General features: G+C 38.9%; 1 protein-coding gene and 1 pseudogene across 3 annotated transcripts in view; one reads left to right on the top strand and one right to left on the bottom strand.

Annotated features, from left to right (window-relative positions):
• Arhgef28 (Rho guanine nucleotide exchange factor 28) overlaps positions 1–21,693 on the top strand; it is a 373,543-nt gene that overhangs the window by 341,981 nt on the left and 9,869 nt on the right. The window lies entirely within an intron of this gene.
• Positions 21,192–21,307, bottom strand: LOC115071320 (annotated as a pseudogene).

The raw sequence follows: 21,693 nt of genomic DNA, 5'->3' as shown, positions 1-21,693 counted from the left end.
GAATGCATCTAGTAGTTTATATTATTTGCCTTCTTCATTAATCAGTGAAGGAACCATTTTATGATATGTAAGTCTGATATCTTTTCCCCTTTAGTTATATCTTTCCTATATCTCAGTACTCTGTTTACAGATTACTTAAAATGTTCTCTTTGATGCAGTTAAAGAATTATGATTTTGTTATGCATATGATAAAAACTAGCTTGAGTCAATTTAAAAGTTTTTATTATGATGTTGATGATAATGATGTGTGTGTGATGTGTGTGAGTGAAGGTTCACACATGTGTGGAGGTCAGAGGATAACTTTTGGGAGTAAGTACTGCAGGCTAGCTAGTCCACAAGCTTCTGAACCATTCTACTGTCTCTGTTTCCCATCTCACTTTAGGAATGCTAGGATTACAGTTGTATACCTCCTCCCAGCCATTTTTTTAAATGTGAGTTACAGGGATAGAACTCAGGCCATCAAGCTTTCATAGCAAGTGCTTTTATCCACTTAACATCTCACTGGCCCATATTTTTTATGGCAATCTCATGGATGTTGACAAAAGAGTAACATTTACTTATTTATTATTTATTTATTCATACATGCAGAGATACAACATATATACATACATGGTTTCTAGCCCAGGCTGGCATCAAACTCCCTGTATAGCCAAGCATGATCTTGGACTTCTGATCTTGCTGCCTCTGCCTCCTGAGTGCTAGATTCTAGGCATGTACCACCATATTTGGTTCATGTTGTGCTGGGGATTGAACCCAGAGGTTTCTACATGCTAGACAAGCACTGTATTAACTGAGATACATCCTCAACTCAACGGTAGCATTATTAAGATTTGGTTTCAAAGGAGTTTTTCAATCGTTACATATTAGAATTTGTACCCAGCAAAATATTTTCAAAATTCAAAGTATTGTATTCAGAGTATCTCATTTGGGTATTTTTTTTTCATTTTAACAGATATAGACAACTCTGTTAAACTTTTTAATGACAAACTTTCTTTATATATCAATTTTTTAATTTAATTTTATTTATTTTATTTTTTAGAAGAAGCATTTCATTACAGCTTTAACATACTCAATAACATTTTCCAGAGCAAAGATATGTCTCTTTCAAAAGTGACTAAAAAATTTTTAGGTTCACAGTTGAATTAATACAGTTATACAATATTGAACTCAGTATATTTTAAAATTAAAAGCTATGCCATGGCTCTAAGTAAAAGTCTGTAGGAAGTGAGAATCTGGTGATTTCCGGCATTTAAAAAATATTCTATAATACCAAAATTGGTACCTTATTTGTATGATCTGTGTGGAAAGAAGCTTTGCCAAAGACCTTGAAGCAATTTCCCATAAAACTGAAGTTGGCCTTACACACCATAAACTTTAGTGACAAAGGTGGAGTTGAAGAGGGTTGTATATATTTTCAAGGGCTGCCAAAGCCAAGTACCTCAGATTGGGTGGTTTAAACAACAGTAATTTATGCCCTCACAGTTCTGGTGACTGAAGTGTAAGATTAGAGTGCTGGTAGGGTTGGTTCTTCTTTAAAACTATTTTATGTATTGTTTGGATGTGTATGATGAGTGTTTTACCTACATGTATGTAAGCGCACCCCTGCTGTGCAATGTTTGCAGAGGTCGTAAGGGGGTGCTGGATCCCCTGGAATTGGAGTTACAGACTGATGTTAGCTGTCATGTGGGTTCTAAGAACCAAACTCAGGTCTTCTGCAGGAGCAGCCAGTGCTCTTAACCACTGAGCCATCACTTGAGCCCTGAGGCCTCTCTCCTTGATAGATGACTTGTGTCTTTCCAAGATCTTACCCCTGTGCCTTTCTGTGTCCTAATCAAATCTTCTTGTAAGGACATCAGTCATGTTGCATCAGGTCCTATACTAGTGACCTCCTTTAACTCTTTAAAGGCATTATCTCCAAATATATCAAGGTACCAGGGTTACATGTAAACCTTTAGGGAACATAATTTAACCCTTAATGGGAAATGAAATGATTATTTTCCTCTCTATAATAGTTTTAGGAGTCATGAAAACCTTAATTTTTTTTAACTTTAAAAAAACCTTATTGAGAATTTCATACATGCATATAAAGTGTTTTGATAAAATCCATACCCACTCCCTCCCCTCCAACATTCCCTCTCTCTCTCTCTCTCTCTCTCTCTCTCTCTCTCTCTCTCTCTCTCTCTCTCTCTCTCTCTCTCTCTCTCTCTCTCTCTCTCTCGGCTTTTTGCTACTCTGATTCCCTACTCTGAAGAGGTAATCCTAAAATCTTTTAGGGATTAGATAAAAGCTCCCAAATACTTTTGCCATTTTTGGCTTTTGGAACAGAGTAGGTTGCTAAGAGGCCCAAGGACATTTTGATATTTAGCCAAGAAACTGGCTACTTTCCTTTGGGACCTTTTTCACCCTAACTGCCTAGCCAATTCCTACCTCCTGTTCTTATCACACCATCCTCTGAAGAGGTTATCCAAATTGCCAATAGGGAATTGGGATGCAGTCTGCTCTGGCTTCTTCCATGCTGAACAGGGAGGGATGCAGGGAGAGGCAGTTGGGGTACCCCTTTAGTGAGTCTATCTAAAAGACTCCCAAATTGCATAACTCTTATCACCACATGGGGGCATCATGTTAGGGAACATAATTCAACCCTTAACAGGAAATGAAATGATTATTTTTCCTCTTGATAATAGTTTTAGGAGTCATGAAAACCTTAATGATTTTTTTTAACATAGCAAAGTTGAACTATAATTTACCTATTTTGTTTTATTTTTTAACTTGAGGGGGACATGAGTTGGACTTTGTTAAAAATTATATAACATTCACAGGGCTGGAGAGATGGCTCAGTGGTTAAGAACACTGGTTGTTCTTACAGAACACCTGGGTTCGAATCCCAGCACCCACATGGCAGCTAACAACTGTCCGTAACTCCAGTTCCAGGGGATCCAACAGCCTCTTCTGACCTCCGTGTGCATTGCATGACACAGGTGCACTTACCTACATGTAGGCAATACATGCATACACATAAAATAAAAATAAAAATAAATTTTAAAAAACTATATAACATTCAATTGTAATTACAAAGGTATATCTATCTATGTTTATAGACATATGTATTGTGTGTTATCAAGCCTTTGTTCACACATAAAAACTAGGACCAAAAATCTTGACCCTGTAGGCTCATTTCCTGAATCCTTAAGGTAGGAAATATTGAGTCTGTAGGGCATTTCCTACTTGTATGGCTTAAATAAGAAATTGAAGCTATGCTTGTCAGCTTAGGCCTTTATTTAAGGGCTTCAGGAATTTTGAGCTTTCTCTGTGATTGGTGGATATTAGATGTCTGTGGTTTGGATTGTTTAAATGAAACAAAACTGAAGGACTTCAAACATTCACTATGGCATCAAATTATTATCTAGATACATCTATAGGAATTTGAAGAAGTCAAAATTTGTGAATCATTGAACAATTCTATGTCTTTTCTAGAATCCTGTCACTGCAGATGATACTAAGGAAACTATAGTATTGCTTGCTTCTGGTAATCTACATCATAACGGAAGTATAAAGAATTGAGCTCAAAGGCTTAGTTTTAATGTTCCCACCAACAAATGTAGATGATTGACAACTTTTGCAGATTTTGTACCAGGAAAAGGAAACTTGACATTTGCCAGTAGAGCCTGATGAGCCACCAGCCCTTATTGCCAACTTCCTGCTTGCATATTCTCTGGGGGCAGGTTGGGTATTGGAGCCAGCTGGGCCTGGGCCATCCCGCCTTAGCACATGGAGCCTAGTTCACAGCAGGAGAGCAAAACCAGCAGGTGGGTGGATTGAGAGGCAAGGAGCCAGCCATGTGGCAGCCTGTTTGTCCTCCTCTCCACTCCCAGGTTCCAACTTGTGTTGGACAGGCTGTTCAAGTGGGAGTTCAGTAAGTGTGAATGGTTGTAGAGGTTAGGCCTGACTGTGGGTCTTTAGCTTAAAAATGAAAACAAAACAAAACACATGTACATGCATGTGGCCTCTGGGTTACATAGTCAGCTTTTCTAGAATGGTATGGCTTGATTCTCAAAGTGATTACCAGTTATGTCTGGAAGGACAGTTGTCTGTAGCCATTTATGTATTAAATCTTCCTGAAGTATAAAGCTTGCCTCCATCAGCCACAGTGACTTGTAGGGCAGTAATCCAACCACAGCAAAGGAAACACCACCCTCCCTAGGTGTCAGGTAGCTGCCTCCTCTCCCACCCCAACTACTGAGGTTCCATTGTTAGAATGACTCAGGTATGGAGGATTCAGCTGAGAATTGTTTTAAGTTTGCCTACAAAGAGCATTGCCACCTGGTTTAGGAGGTAGCAAACTTTTACTTAAAGGTTCATACAGTACATATTTTTGTATTATGAACCATTAGATCTTTGTGGTAATTAGTCAACCTTGCCATTGTAGCTTGAATGTAGCCATAGACAGCATTTAAAGAATACACAGGAGCTGGAGAGATGGCTCAGTGGTTAAGAGCACTGACTGCTCTTGCAGAGGACCCAGGTTTGATTCCCAGCACCCACATGGCAGCTACGAACCGTCCTTAATTCCAGTTCCAGGGGAATCCGAAGCCCTCTTCTTACCTCCACGGCATTGCACAGCATGGGTGCACTCACATACATGCAGGCAATACACTCATACACATAAAAAAAAATATTTTTTTTAAAAAAAGAATGCACTTAGCTGTGTTCCAATATAGAACTCTACCAGTTAAAACAAGTGGCTACGGCACTGGAGAGATGACTAAGCAGTTATGAGCATGTACTGTTCTTGCAGACGACTCAAGTTCAGTTCCTAACACTTAGATCTGGGGGCTCACAACCACCTTTAATTTCAACTCCAGGAGATCTGATGGACTCTTCTGGACTCTGAGCACATGTGCACATACCCCCCCCCATATAAACATAATTAGAAATCTTAAAAACAGGTGGCTACAGTTTGCCTGTTCTAGAAGTTGGTTTCTAAACTTTCTTCACCCTCTGCTTCAGTTGAAGAATGAGGAAGACTATATTCCTCATTCCCGTTGCCTTGGAATGTTTATCCAAATTAATTCACCTTTGGGTTAATCAGTTCACCTTTGGATGAATTAGCAATGTAATACTATATGGCACTTCATGCTATTCAAAAGCACATTTGAATTCATGAGCTTATTTCTGTCTTACAAGATCATGTTTACTGTCCCTGTTTTCAAATAAGGCAGCCTTTTCTTTCATTTTTTGTTCAGTGAAAACATGAATTCAGATAAAGTTACATGTATTTGATAAGAGCTCAAGGCTGGTGCTTTAAAACTTGGAGAGACCCTCCCCCTCCAGTTCCTACTTCCTAAATCCTGTGATGGTGTGGAAGGGGCCCCTCATCTAAAGTGTAAGCAAATGAGAAGATATTTCGATGGGATTTGTTGCTAGTCGCAGTCCCCATAGCTGGCATTTCTTGCATGGTTGGTACCCTTGTATCGAGGTTTCTTGCTGCATGAATAAAAATATAGATTTCTCTGCCTAGAAATGTAAGTTGAATCAGGATTTGGATGATGTCTCTAAGCTTGTATATCCAACATTTCCCCTGGATGATTTTAAAGTGATCAGCCTTACTTAATGTGTCACTGTCCTGTTGACCTGAAGCTTGCTGTTTGAGGACTTTGGTTTAAATCCTGACTGACTCTAACTCCTGCTGTAAGAGTTAGAAACCTATTGCAATGTGATCCCAAAGTCTTAGTTTCCCCATTGATAAGAAAGTATTCATAGGATTTAGCATGTCCTGGGAAGCATATTAGTTTCCTTCTTACATTGTGGAAATAACTCATTCTAACTGTGATTCAGAGACAGCCTGCTAATAATGTGAATATGTCTCTTAAAAGGCATTTGAAAGCTAACAGCTTAAAGTATGATTAAGGAAATGCTGTAACATGGGGGATTTTAACTTGGGATGGAAATACGTTAGAATTCAAGTGGTAGTCCGTCTTAGTCTCATAAGCAGTACTTTTAGTGTATCACCAGAATTGTCCCTGAGGGAAAGCCCCCAAAGTATGTTTTGGTTCTTTTTGTTTCTGTCTATAGTATAACAAATTCCATCAGTGAACCATGTTTTCAGATCCAAATGTGAGCACAAATGTAGGACATTCTGACAAGACTGAACACTCAGGATGGGATGTAGGGTTTGAATATCTATGGATTTCCCAATCGTCATTGGGTACATGGCATAAATATGCCCTCCCCCAAAGTTTCTAATTGTGCTTTGGTTCCCTGAGTAGATTCTTTTACTATAGTAAAAATGCCAAACTCAGACAACAAAAGTCAATGGATATAAACCATTCCTCACTTTAAGTTTAAAAATTCATTCTGGCTTCTGGCCTTTGTCTCTTTGAGTTTGATTAACTTGAAACAATTTGTCCTTGTTAGTCCTGGATAAACTGATAAAAATCACCAGGAAGCATCTCTTATTAGCACTTATAATTCAGGTTAATTACATGTGCAATCATTTATGTAATGTCTGTCTGCCCCACTAAGCTTCTTGGGGGTGGAGAATTCCATTCGTCTCTTTTGTTAATTGCTCTATCACAGGCACTAAGCACAGTGTTTAGTATATAATGAATATCTGATAAATATTTATGAAATGAACTGAGGTCCAAACTCTTTTCTTCCTCTTCACTTTTTTTTTTTTTCAAATAAGGCAGCTACACTGGACTGTATCTTCCAGGATTGATGGTTTGACTTTTAAAAAATCTGACTACCATACTATATATCAGTTTAGTGTAAGAATTCTTGTACAATGCTGGAGAGAATCTCCTTATATTAGACATTTTTCCATTTAGAACATTGTACATGAAACTCCTGTATGGCCATGTAGAGTAAATGAAAACGAGTTCAAATGTGTTTTCTATAAAATGCTTCAAGTTAGGTGAACCTCACAGAAGTGAATCCAGTGCTGTCATTTCAGGGGGAAGACACATAAACATTCACCATGTAATTGCTATATCAATGATAATTAGTTAGCTTATCTGTTCATTCGGGCATGTTTTTAAGCATAGGGAGCTAGTTCAACATCAATTCAATACTTTCTTAAAACCTTTCTTTTCTGCTAAATCCTATTTAACAGTCCAGTGTATCTCCTTAGGCAAAATCATTAAGATTTGTTCAGTTAAATACACTCCTAGTGTGTGAACTAACTTCCCTGGTATGACCTACTTGTCAGTCTTAAAATGTTGCCTGAGATATCACATATTTATTGAAGCCATCTGAAAAGCAAGTGTGGTGTCCTCTGTAGAAATATATTCCTTGTTTTGCCAGATGGAAACACACTTGCATTCCCATCCCTCTACTTCTCAGACACAGCTGGCTAAGGAGGAGGAATTGCTCTGATCAGACAATAAATAAGCCTGGGCCTTCGTTTTGATCTGTGCAGATGTTAATTTGCCATGATAAATCACTACTGAGTTTCCTTGGATAATGGGCCAGGGTATCCATTATTTTTTGATAAGATATTAATTCAATTTAATTTGAAATGTTAATGTTTGGTTGGAAGATTTAGCTAGAGAGAAATATCAGCTCATATGTTTCACAATATGTAGGACAGGATACTGAGCTTTTCTTTGCACAATTTCACAATAAGTCTCCTCTCAAAATCTAAGTATTTCTCTTTTTTCTTTTTATGCGTGTGTGCATGTGTGCTGTAATGTATATATGTGTATGTGTAAATGCGGTGTATGCGCCTGTGTGTGCATATACAGAAGCCAGAGGGTGAGGTCAAGTGTTTTCTTCTATGGCTCTCCATCTTATTTTTGAGACAAATTCTCTTTCTGAATCTGGGGTTTACCATTTCAGCTAGATTGGCTTGCCAGCAAGCTCTGAGGATCCTCCTGACTCTGACCCCACCCTCATCCACCCCTGTGCTGGGACTACAGGTGTGTGCTGGGCATCTGAACTCAGATTTTTATGCTTGAACAGCAGGCACTTTACCCATCTCCCAAGTCCCAAAATCTTAAGTACTTTTAAAATAGTGACTTTTTTTTCTGTAGCTCTCTGTGCAAATTTTAGAACACTGCAGGCTTCCCTTCTGAAAACATACTTTGCTGGATGCTTGTGTTAGGTATAGATCCCATGGGTCATCCAGTAGAAGGACTGGAGGCTCTTCCACTCTGGTGAATTGTGGCTGGTTTCTCTTTTTCTTTTTCTTCCCCTAACAGTGGTGCTATAAGGCTTTGGAAGAAACATTTACAAACAAAGCACTGGCAGAGTTTTAATTTTATTTAATGACCTGCTTCCTACCAGTGATCTTGGCACCCTGTGCAGTGATTTGCCATTAATTAATCAAGAAGAATGTTGTAATGCTGCGATGAGGGCATTGCCCTCTATGCGCCTCATAAATCCACCAGAAACAAAGGACAGGAATTGCATGTTAAAGACTCTTCATGAAAACCCCAAAGGAGGAGGTGGTTTTATGTTCTGTTTTTAAATGGGTCTCCTGAAGCCTCCGTGCTTTCTTGTGGATTCTGAGTTTTCCAGTGTCTCAGAGATGATTTGACTGAGTTCTTGTAATGGAAATCCATATCTTAGACACTGATATTTCAGAGAGGGAGAATTCTTGATTCTTCTGGATTACTGGTGGGAGGCGATGACTTTGTGTTTCCCCCTGAATCCAGGGCAATCACACTCAACTGCAAGAGGCCATACATTGTGGATTCTTGGTAGGGATGATTCAGAAGGGAGGCATGTTTCCATCCTGGGAATATATGACATTTGCTAGAGGCAGATGGCAGGCGATGGGATAGTGTGATACTAGAAGTCAGGAAACTTTCACATACTTAGCTTTGCCAAAAGCTTCTGGAATCTGTGTTCAGGATCTTAAGCTTGTATTTTTGCCAGTTCAGATGTGTGCTTGCAGTTAACTGTTTAGGAGTGATGAATTTTCCTCTCTCATTTTAGCATAGTAAATGCGAAGCTATTAAATATTAAAATTCTACAAGCCCGAATCCTGGGGTGGATATACACTGGGCTGCTGTCTTTATTCTTGGTCTTCTGGTTCTGTCTCTGGAATGTTCTTATGACAAGAACATGCAAGCCTAGCAGACATTCTATATAATTATAGCTGAACCCCTTTAAAATAGCTAAAGGGTTTCAAAGCTCTTTTATTTCCACTGAGTAGATTAAACTTGTGGCTCTTAGTGAACTTATTCCTACCAAAAAGTTACACTACTTTTGATTTTGTTTCATCTGTACAAATTTGGCATGATCATCACAAATGGAGCTCATCTCTATTTTTAGATTCTTGATGCTTCTGTTCAGCTGAGTCCTAAATACACTCAGAGTTTGGGTTTTGCATATGCAAATTACTTGTCATCAGCTTACAGATCGGAGAAGGGGGATGAAAGCACAGTGAAGATTTTATCCAAAATGTGATGGTCTGCTAGTCAGCATGTGATGGGGCTGCATTTCACATTCAGGCTCCAGTATGAGAAAGTGCAGTTGCCTATTGATGTCTCTCTGGAGATTATGGCTTGGAAACGCAGTCACCAGGAGAGTATGGTCATCCCTCAAGGGGTGTTTAGCCTTTTTGTAGCATGCTCCACTTAGCTACCTACACGGTTTTGGATTTTTGTTTGCTTGGTTTTTAAAGATTTATTTTATAATTTGTGTGTGTGTGTGTGTGTGTGTGTGTGCATGCGTGCGTGCATGCGTGAGCAAGCACATGTATGCACACATAAGTGCAGTGCCTACAGAGGCCAGAAGAGGGCATCATATCCACTGGAGTTGGACTTTCAGGTGGTTGTGAGCCATAGACATACATGCTGGAAACAGAATTCCAGTTGTCTAAAAGAGCGGCAAGCACTCTTAACTGCTGAGCCATCTTTCCAGCCTGTTTCTGTTTTTTTAACTTAGTTGTTTTATGCCACCCAGTCTCAGGTACAGCATTGTGAAAACTCAGATCTGACCTTTTTCTTTGTGAGCTCCCTTTGCTCTGGGCTGGCTTTGAGTTGAACACAAAGAAAGAAGCTGAAATCTCTATTGTCTTAGCTGGTAGCAAATGGTACTGATAAAAGTCACATAAAAGTAGCCAACTTGGGGGGCCAAGATGGCTCAGTGAGTAAAAGTGCTGTTCGTGCAAACCTGATGAACTGAGTTCAATCCTGGAAATGCATGTAAAGGTGGGAGGAGAGAACCAATCCCACAAAGTTGTCTTCTGACCTCCACATGCTTCGGCATAAACCCTCCCCCAACATTGTGCACACACACAGTAATGATGATGATGATGATAATTATCATAATAAAAAATTCTTTTAAAATATTTTGATTGTTTTTATTTTTTAATTTTAATGAATATGAGTTTATTGCTTGCATGTGTGTAAGTGTACCCATGTTGTGTATGTAATGCCCACAGAGGACAGAAATGGGCATTGAGTTCCTCTGGAACTGGAGTTATGAATGGTTATTAGCAATTTATGGGTCCTTTGCAAGAGCAGCCAGTGCTCTTAACCACTGAGGCATCTCTCCAACCCCCTACCCCCTTTTTCCTTAATTCTTAAAAAGTAGCCAACTTTTAGAAGTTATTTCATTATAGTAGTTTCCATGATTTCTGGTAAAATATAAGGTTATCTTTTCCAAATGCTGCTGCTTGTAAATTAAAATATTTCCTCTTTATATATGTCAGATGATAGATGTAGACATATAGCTATGGAGACAGAAGGATTTGTCAAGTTCAATCACTTGCCTACTACTTAAGAAGTCCAGGAACCCTCTTACTACCCTACTGGTAAAATTAAATGCTGTTTTCATAAGTTAAGATGAGCTTATAGTAAAATATGTATTTTTTTCAGACAAACTTAGAGTACTTCTGGGGATGGTTATTTTCAGAGTCTTTTTTTAGTGAGACCATTGGCTAACTTGAGGAGGGATGGTTCAGGAAAATTCCAGACAATTCAGGAAAAGTGTTTTACAGAGGGCTTGATTAAATGACTACATCAGCACTAGCCTGGAAAAATAAAACAAAAACCAGTAGAGTTGAAATTTGCTAAGGGTTCAGCTCATTTTTTACCAGAATGGTAAAGAACTTCATCATTTTTTACCAGAATGGTGAAGACCTCTTGGGAGGGGAACAGGGGATGCCATGTGAGGGATTTACACAGAAGAGTAAATGAGTGGATCAGCAAATGAATGTGTGGAGGAATGCCCTTGACCCGTATTGGACAGTGGAGATGGCAGACCGGCAGTGATTCAGAGAGAGGGCTTAGGAAGTATGCCTGGGCTCAGATTCCAACTCAGTCACTTATCATCTATGAAATTTAAAGCAAGTGTTTAAAATTACTTGGTGTGTCTCAGTTTTTTCACACTCCTGATAATATCATCTTTGTGGGTGGTATAAGGATTACACAAGGCAATTCATGTAAAAGGCTTAGGATTTAGTAGCATTTAATAAACATCACTGGTGCTATTATTTCTTGTGGTGAGAGAGGACTCAGTTCATCGGAGGTGCATTTGGCCACTTCAGCCTCTGGCCTGCTTCTACAATGCGCTTTCTGGTGACTGGAAAACCCTGTTGTGCCTCATTTGGATAAAGTCGTTGCATCTCAAAAAATGTTTGACATCTTCACTGGTTGTTACTGGGTATTGCATGTTTTTCTTTAAGCTTCCATGATAATATTGGGGCGGGGGAACAGCACAACTGTCATATACTTTTGTGCTCACGTGCTCTGTGACTCTCCCAAAGTGCCACTTCCTAAGCCCCTTTAACCACAACATCTTCCTCCTCAGCTCAGTATCTTTCAAGACTATATTTTTGAAGCATGCTTTGGGAGACACTGATGTCACTAGATGTTGAAATCAGCTCATTGCATGTGGCGCCCCCTTCAAATATATTTTTTCCTCCCTTGGGAACAGTTGAAATCCAAATGACACATCCTAGCATGATTTAACACATGGGTTGTATTTTGAAAACCAAATCCAGCATAATGAATTTGGGACAGAGCTTTGTTTAACCCCCAGGCCCAGTCTAGAGTCCAAGAACAAAGGTTAGTGTCCAGTTCTCTTAGGGTTTTGCAAGGTCAGCCCTATTGACTTATTCAGACCCCCTGTGTGCTGGAAGTTGGTCATCCCCAAGGAAGCACAGGAGATTACATGCAGGATTACAGCATGTTACAGGCAGGATTCAGCCTCTAGTGACCTCAGCCTCTGACTGCTTCCTCCCTTCTCACCCCGTAGTCTAGCCCTGGTCCATTCTTTCAGCTGTGTGGAAGGCCGGTACCTATGGTTCATCTGTTTCCTCTGTCATGCATATCTCTTCCTCTGCCTTTTACTCTGGCCTTCGGTACCACTACTCTTCTTTCAGCATGAGCTCTGAGTCATTTTCTTCCAGGGGCCTCCCCAGACTCACTCTGACACAGGAGCCTCTCTTGTGTGGCTCTGTGGAATCTAGCAGGTACTTTGATTACCTTCCACAACATTCTCTTTGTGTCCTCTTTAGCCATTGCAGTGCTTTATACAGCATATGTAATGTGTCTTCGTATAATTTACATTTAGTAAAATTCTTAGTCATTAAGTCAACTATCCAAACAGTTTTATAGAAAGAATATCAAGGCACAAAGCATTTCTATCAACTTAGAAAGCCCCTTTATGCTCTTTTTCAATCAAGCCTCAGCCCAGAAGCAACCACACCTGTGCTAATATTCTTTTCCTAGAATGTAATGGCATCAGTCAGCCAGTACCTTTTTGTGACCAGCTTGTTTTCACTTAGCATGTTAGTTTTAAGGTGTAGCCATGTTGCTGCATGGACCTGTCTTAGATTCTTTGAGATTACTGGGTAATCTGTTGATTATACCTGGCCTGTCTGTTTTTTAGGCTGTTATGAAAAAAGCTGCAGTGAACATTGTTACACAAGGCACTTTGTGAATGATGTTTTTATATCTCTTGAATTAAATACCCAGGAGTACAATTACTACCAGGGGAGGTACCTCTTCAACTTAAACTATGGAGCGGTTTTGAAAGTAACTGGATCACTTTAAGTCTCCTGGGCACAGAGAGCAGGTCTGGTTCACTTAGGTCCCCAGTGCCCAGCCCTGGATAGGGCACACACTAGGTAGTCAGTGTTTATTGAAGAATGAATGAATGAATGAATGAGAAGCTCAAATCAATTTTCATTCTGAAATACCCTTTGACCAAAAATGAATGCTTTGTCTACTAAGGGTGCAGCCACTCCACTGACCAGATAAGGATTCATTGTGCTCAGGCAGAGAATGGAGGAAAATATCTCCCTTCTGACCTTGCTCTTGGGCTGGATTCTTGCTTCAGGGAAGTGTGGGTAGGGAAGCCAGTGATACAGGTTGACACGGGGCCATGAAAGGGGCCTGAACACCAGAAGCAGCCAAGCTCAGCAAAGCCTTCTGAAGTTAAGACTTACAATACCTCCATTGTAGGCCCTCCCAGCCTGCTTTCCCAGCCCCTTCCCCTTTTGCTCCCCCACAGCTCATCTGAACTGCACATCGTTCCTGATGACACCTAGCATTTTTCTTCCCTTTGCAATGGCTGTACACCTCATTGGGATAACTTTCCATACAAGGCAGGTGACATCCAGGTGAGCCTTTGAAATTCAGCTCAGATGCCTTCTCCTCCACGAAACCTGTCTAGTCCACTACATCTGGAAACTGCCCCTCTCGAGAGGGTTTTTTAACTGCCCCTCTTTGAAGGGTTTTAATGCCATGTGCACCTGTCAGTAGTGTTCATTTGGCCACTTAGCAGGACCCCCATCTATCTATTGAACTTACCTGTGTTTATGTCTCATTACTCTTTAAAATAACTGGCCGTTTTAGGGCCACAAGCTTGGTAGGCTTTGGTCCTCGGCAGCACGGTGGATGCTGGGGCTCTTGGATCTTCCATTAGTACAAAGTTAAATTGTATGGTCAGACTGGTGTTTATTTTATTTATTTTATGTGTATGAGTATATTGCCTGAATGTGTGTAAGTGCACCCGTGTCACCAGTGCCCATGGAGGTCAGAAGAGGATGTTGGATCCCCTGGAACTGGAGTTTTGGATGGTTGTTAGCTACCATGTGGGTGCTGGGAATCGAACCTGGGTCCTCTGGAAGAGCAGTCAGGGCTCTTAACCACTCAGCCATCCCTCCAGCCCTGGTTTTCATTCTTAAGAAGAGTTACTTAGAGAAGAAAAATACATGTATAAAAAGAGGAGTCTACTATACAAACTTGAATTTGTATCACTTGGCTAATTAAGGAGAAATTAGCTGGCTTTCTTTAGGCTCTGTTGTTAGGTCACATAACAGGAAACACAAATACCAATAGCTAGATAGTTCCATTTTTCATCTGTATTCATTCAGAAGACAATTTAAAGTCATTTCCTTTAGGGAAAGAAGGTTCTAAAAGTCTCTTCCACCGCTGCCCCACCTTAGAGAGAGAGAACTCAGTATGTGAACAGTTTGTTCTTGAACTTTTAATGATTCTCTTGCCTCTGACTCCCAAGTGCTTGGATTACAGATGTGCCCTACCATGCCTGGCTTGTGTTTGCTTTTGATTGTTGTTTCAATAGTTTAAAAATCTTAATTCTATCTCTTTCCTACAAACTGCCTACTTTTGTAATTCTATAATCCCTAAAAGTGTTTTGATTTTCATGTCCACAGGTATAATGTAGTGATCTTTACCACAGTAACAGATTTGAAAAGAACATCCAAGGGCGTGAGATCATCATTGAACCAAATGTATTTTCTATATATTATGTTGTGCTCTCAAAATTACAGGCTTTTTTGAGTGACATAAACCTAAGACTGTAATTAGAAAAGATATTTCAGAATTTGGTTTCTTAGCAAATGTCATTTCAAAAAATGAGAATTATAAAATTAATGTTTCTCACTTAAAAAAAAAAACTATGTTACTCCAAAAGCTGTAAATGCCAGTTTCTCAAAGGAGAATCAGCCAGCAAACTCTTCAACATTCACCATTTTGTAGTTGATCAAGAGGGGGGAAAAAAACTATTTGTAGACCTTGAAAGCAAAGAATCAGATTCCGTTTTTAAAAGTGTCATAATAACATAATTATGAAGAAGCAGGTAGAACTAATGAGCTTGGGTGTGTTTGACTTAATTGCCTGCCTTCTTCTGGTTTAAAGAAAAACACTGCGTCTGGCATTGTGGCGAATATTAACAGCTGCTTTCCCCTCTACTGAACCAGTAAGAAAGAAATGCGGCATTAAAATTCCTAGGCTGATTTCCTGTGTTATTCAGCTGGCAGAGAAATGAATATGATTCTTCTTCTCATGGCAAAATGAGAAGCGTAACCTTTTCGGTATGGGTAGTGTTGTGCTGTTGGCGGTTTCTAAAAAGCCCGCTCTTTTGTTGTGGTGCTCAGAAGTTCATGGTCTCTGGAGCCCTAAGGATTCAGTGCCACAATACTGCCTGTCCTTGTAACCACATGCGTCTGCATCCAGTGCACTCTAGTAAGATATCCCTGCTTCCTCCCAGTGACTCTAGGATTTGCTGTCTTAATTTGTTTTACCTTAATACAACTACATTCCTTGTTTACTCAGATATGTTTTGAACAATTTCAAACATATACAAAATTAACAGAGGACTGTAGCAGCTATTCATATGCCATCACTTACCTTCAAGAAATTATGACTATTCATGTTTTGTTTAGATTCCCTCCTCCCGATGTCCTATACCTTTTTAAAGCAAGTTCTAAAAATTCTCCATAACTGCATATGTGTCCCTAAGCCTTTCAACAAATATAACAAGATAAGGTACTCTTTAAAAAAATAAGTTTATTTTATTCACATAGTGGTGAGTACTTGCACATATACATCACAAATAAAATATAACATTCACTAAATTATCTCCAATTTGTGGTAAATGCTCTAAATGTGGATTAAGTAAGTTTAGTGTAGATAGTGTGTTTTACACTGGGTGGTGACATTCGTTCTTAATCCTAGCCCTTGGGAGGCCAAAGCAGGCAGATCTCTGCAAGATTGAGGCCAGCCTGGTCCACATAGTAACTTCCAGGCAGACTATAACTAAAGAGACCCTTTCAAAACAAAAACAAAAACAAAAGCAAACAAAAAGCACCACCTTAATACTTTAGGTTACAATAGCTTCCAAAAGTCAAATATAAACACCAGTTTACAAAATTTAATCTCAACAATAACAACACTTTATACTACATAGTTTGGATACTATATAGTTTGAACAATTAAAAAAATGACATCACAGTGTTTTATAGCTTTCAGGTATCCAAGTATATAATCTTCTTCTAGACAGATCTCTGAAGTGTTTTTAAAACTATTACCACACCTAGGGAAAAAACTGACAGTAATTCCATATCAACATATGCCAGTCAGATGTTTAAATTTCCAGTTGTTTTGTAAATGTCACATGTGTGTATTTTTCCAGTTGTTTTTAAAAAGGGGATTGAAATAAAGATCACACATTGTAGTGACAATAAAGATCACACATTGCAATGATGGTTTCTTGCTGTATAGTTTAATGCTTTCAGTGTGGAAGGTTTAATTATAAAAAATTTCAAACTTAAAAAATATTCCAAACTTACAGAAAATACATGTTAGTCATACATTTTTCAACTGTTTTTGCTTCAGATCTCTCCATTTTCTTTTTAAAATATTTTATTAAACTTTTTGCTTCAGATCTCTCCATTTTTTAAAATTATTTTATTATTCTTATTTTTGTGTATGAGTGTATTGTTTGCATGTATGTTAGTGCACCCGTGTCATGTCATGCAATGCCCACAGAGATGAGAAGATGGTGTCAGAGCCCCTGGAACTGGAGTTATGGACAGTTCTTAGTCACCATTGGGTGCTGGGAGTTGAACCCAGGTCCTCTGCAAGAGCACCTGGTGCTCTTAACCACTGAGCCATCTCTCCAGCCCCCTGCCTTTTTTTTTTTAAAGGAATACGATATTATTGATATGGCTGTAAGCCTTCCTTATATCTTTTTCCTCTTTTTCCTATTCAGAGTTAACCTGTATCCTAAACTTGGTATATATCACTTCCACAGTATGCTTTGTGCTTTTCCTAGATATGTGTGTGTGTCTATAACCAGTATGCTGTCATATTTTTTGTTTTCTTCTTGTATATATTACCTTTTAAGTAGAGGTTACAACAATTAATGAGTCTTTTTTAAAAATTTTATTTATTATTTTTATTTTATGTGTATGTGTGCATTGCCTGCATGTAGGTAAGTGCACCCATGTCGTGCAATGCCCACAGAGGTCAGAAGAGGCTGTCGGCTCCCCTGGGACTGGAGTTACAGACAGTTTTTAGCTGCCATGTGGGGTGCTGGGATTTGAACCTGGGTCTTCGGCAAGAACAACCAGTGTTCTTAACCGCTGAGCCATCTCTCCAGCCCAACAATTAATGAGTCTTTACAATGTTTAGTACCTAACTGTGTAACCATTTATGTGTATATCTTTTTAGTTTTCTCTTTCTTCTATATGCGTATATTTACACATATGTGATATGTGTTCTACCAACATGAATAACAACAGCATATTCATTACTTTACTAATGAGGAATTAGGATGTTTCCCATGTTTTTCTATTACAAATTATACCCAGTAAATATTTTTTCAATGTATTTCCTTGAATGAGAGCACTTGAATGAGAGTTTGTTTAAAGGGTAACACCTGGGAGAGAAGGGGCGTCCTCAACTTAGCCAGATGTGGCTGATTCCTTTCTAAAGTTGTTGTTCAATATACCATCACCAGCAATATCTGAATTCTGGTTTATCCAGATCCTCCTCATGCTTATCATGCTTCAGCTGCTATGGTTTTGCCAGCATAATGTCTATGAAGATTACAAGTCATTCTTTCCACTCATTCTTGTCTGATCACTGGTGAGATTCAGTACCATTGCGGTTAGCTTTGCAGGTTCCGTCTCCTGTGAATTCCATATTCACAGTGTCATTGTTTTTGTTTTAACTCATAGTTTTTAGAATTTCAGAAGTATCCACTCTTCTTTTTGAATTGGCTCAGTCATTTTTGTGCTCAATACATCTTGTAATTGGAGAAGCAGTTTTTGAAAAAATTCTATTTGTGATTATATGTGGACACTTTAAGATTGGAAAGGGACATTTGTGAGAACTGACTTTTAAGACAGAGAAGGACCAGAGACAAGTGCAGAAACTACTCAGGAGCTCTTGTAACCACCTGCTTTATTTTCCATTTTCCTATCATTTTGTTCACTGCCCTTGTAACTCTCTCAATAATGTATAAGCATTACCTGAACACATAGCCCATCAGGTATCTATCACCTACCTTCCTTTCTTCTTTGTTATTTTTATTTATTTATTTTTCATGTGTTTGAGTGTATTACCTGCGTGTATGTAAGTGCATCATGTAATGGCCATGGAGGCCAGCAGAAAGCAATGGATCCTCTGAAACTGGAGTTATTAGCCACCATATGGGTGCTGGGAACCCAACCCAGGTCCTCTGCAAGAGCAACCAATGCTCTTAACCACCGAGCTATCTCTCCAGTCCCCACTTCTTTCTTTTTGAAATTTTGCTTGTTGACTCCTCTGCCCTCTTCCAGTATGAACTTGTGTTCCAGCCCTGCTCTGTGCTTGTCAGTGCTGGCCTGTCCCTTCAAAGCTTTGCTCAGTCCTGCGTGAAATCCTGTGTGCTCAATCCCAAGCTTCATCCTTTCTGGTCTATTCCTTTATAGGAATGTGTGTGTGTGTGGTGTGTGTGGTGTGTATTTGAGGGAAGGGTGTATTTCCTAAGAAATGATGTAATAATTTTTTCTAATAAATTGAAATATTTTATTTCATGTATTTAGTTTTGCTACTCTTACACTTCTTTTTTTCATCATGGCTGCTGCTGAGAAGTCTGCTCTGATTCTTGCCCCTTCCTTTGTGACCTGATTCATGCAGAGACTTTTAGAACCATCTTTTATGCTTTCTCATCAAAATTTTTGATCTCCACTGTAAGATCTTCTGGTGGAGTTTTTTGTGGGTTTTTGTTGTTGTTGTTGTTGTTTTACTAGCTATTCATTAGGCTCTTCTCATTTGGAGACATATTTCCTTCAGTTCTGCAAAATAGTCTTTTTCTTTTCATTTTCTTCTTTTTAAGAAATAATTGTTACTCTTTGGTTACATCTTACTGGAAATGTTTCTCAATAGCAGTTGGGCTTCTGAAGTCCTCTGAAGGTTTAAAAAAATCTTTCTCTTTTCTCTTCATAGTTCTTTAAATCTTTAACCCTCCCTACTATTCCAATGATTTTTAAAAATTTATTTTGTGTGTGATGTGTGTTTGTGTGTTGTTGTATGTGTGTGAGAGGGCAGGCACATGCATGCCGTGGCATGTGTGTGGAGGTCAGAGGACAACTTCGGGTGTTGGTCTTTACATTCTATATTATTTGAGACAGGGTCTCCCTCATTCACCACTGTGTACACCAGGCTAGCTGGTCTGCAAGCTTCAGGACATTCTCCTCTCTCTGCTTCCTGTCTTCCTGTGGGAGTCCTGGGATTATACCCATGTGCACTACTCTGTCCAGCTTTTATATGGGTTCTAGGAATCCTAACTCAGTTTGTCAGGTTTGTGCAGCATTTCATTCACCGAGCCATCTCCCCAGCCTTCGCTGATTTTTTTTAATTCAGCTATCATAATTTTAATTTCTGAGGCACTTTCCTCAATTCCCATATAATTCTTGGCTAATAGACTTGTGTCTTGTGACTGGAAAGTCTCTTAAGTATTTCCTTGAAGGTGGTAATCATGGTTTTTGAATGTTTTCTTCAGCTTTCTGTGCTCCTGAGTTGTGTACATTTCTGAGTTAGTTTCCGTGGTGACTTAGGCTGCCTCAGTCACAGTCTGTAGGATACCTATCATTTTGGATTGTGGAGATTGCACTGAATGACAGATGTAGGACAGTGGCTGGCACTGAATAAACTCCATATTATATTGTTTTGTCAACTAAAAGTTTTCCACAAGCCTGGCTACTTACACTTATAAATACCTTGAAATACCTTAAAAAATAAACATAGATGTTGAATCTTTTTAGACTAATACAATGAAAGTACAAAAGGCTAGTTTTCTAAGAAACCTGAGAAGTTTTTTCAGTTAAAGAATTTTTGTCCTTTTATCTATTTTGATTAGTTTTGAGAAGTCCAAATACTGTTAGGAAGATGGAGAAACCACTAAAATTTGTAAAGTACTGAAATTTGCTATATGTTATAAGTTACAGAAAATTCAGCTTCTCATACTATCAACTCTTTCTTTTTTTATTTTTGCTTTCTGACATACTATTTTTTGAAGAACAGAATTGCTTCATAGCTCAGGAATTGCTGATAATTTATAGCCTATTTTATGTGTGTGACAACCAGTAATTTGAGTAAATATATGGGTGTGTGCTCTGTGAACATTATCCTGAGAGTCAGGAGGGAAAGTTGAGGGCTGCTGCATTCCTACAGTGCCTAAGTTTGCACACGAGTAGATGGCACTCTAGCTAGATAATTGTGATGATTATTCGAGATCAAATAATATTAATGACTTAATGGAAGAAGGCTTGTGCATGCTAGACAAATGCTCTGCCACCGAGCCATATCCCAAGCTGCAGTGCTACCTTTCCTTTTCACTTTGAATCTGCTCAGAAGATAATCAGACTAAATGAGTTTTTTTGTTTGTTTGTTTTGTTTTGGGTTTTTTTGGGGGGGGTCTTTTTGAGACAGGGTGTAGCCCCAGCTAGCCTGGAACTCACTATATAGACCAAGCTGGCCTTGAACTCACAGAGATCCGCCTGCCTCTGCTTCCTGAGTGCTGGGACTAAAGGTGTGCTCCACCACGCCTGGCTAAATGAGGTTTTTTTTAAACTGTTTTAACTGCTTTACACTGTCTTGATTTTGCTTTTAAATGATCAGCTCTGTTCTTAGAACCAGCCTTACTAGAAATAGCATTGTCACTTTGAACTCTCTTCAGTACCATATTCCTTTTTTTTTTTTTTTTTTTGGTCTTTTTGAGACAAAACATTTTAAATTTTTGGGTATGAGTGTATTTACTGCATGTATATAAGTGTACCCGTGTCATGCAGTGCCCATGGAGGTCAGAAGAGGGTGTCAAATCCCTTGGAACTGAAGTTACAGATGGTTGTTAACCACCATGTGGGTGCTGAGAATTGAACTCAAGTCTTCTGCAAGAGCAGCCAGTGCTCTTAACCCTTGATCTCTCTCTCCAGCCCCTCCCCCCATATTCCTTCTTATATGAATCAAAACATACTGAACAGTGAGTTCTGGGCTGCAAAAAGACATTATCTTTATGTCTTTGTCCACTAGTTCAACAACAAACAACATTTACAGAGACTAATTTATAGTCTTTCCTATTTTTTAAGTTAGCACACAAAGTAATGGGTTTCATTATGACATTTTCATATAAATGTATCTTTATGCTTTGTTCTTATTCTTCTGTCTCCTCCACTGTCCTCCCCCGTTCCCCATTCCTCTCATCTCACCTCTTGCCAATCCTCTTCTCCCCAGTAAAAACATAAAAATTAAAAATTGATGATTTTCTGGTGACTCTAATCTGGGTAAATTCAATTTTTGAACCAGACATTCACCCATTTATTTATTCATTTGACAATATGCATGGACATTTACTCTCAGTATGACCTGAATTTTACTTTGCTATTAGATTAGATAAACTACATGTATTTCCTATATCTTCAATGTTTTAGTCTTATTATTTTTTTTC

This window comes from Nannospalax galili, unplaced genomic scaffold (genome assembly GCF_000622305.1).
Source record: "Nannospalax galili isolate Female #2095 unplaced genomic scaffold, S.galili_v1.0 scaffold898, whole genome shotgun sequence".
Lineage (NCBI taxonomy): Eukaryota > Metazoa > Chordata > Mammalia > Rodentia > Spalacidae > Nannospalax > Nannospalax galili.
Note: the sequence above shows the minus strand (reverse complement) of the source record. Positions and strands in the feature narration are given on the sequence as shown.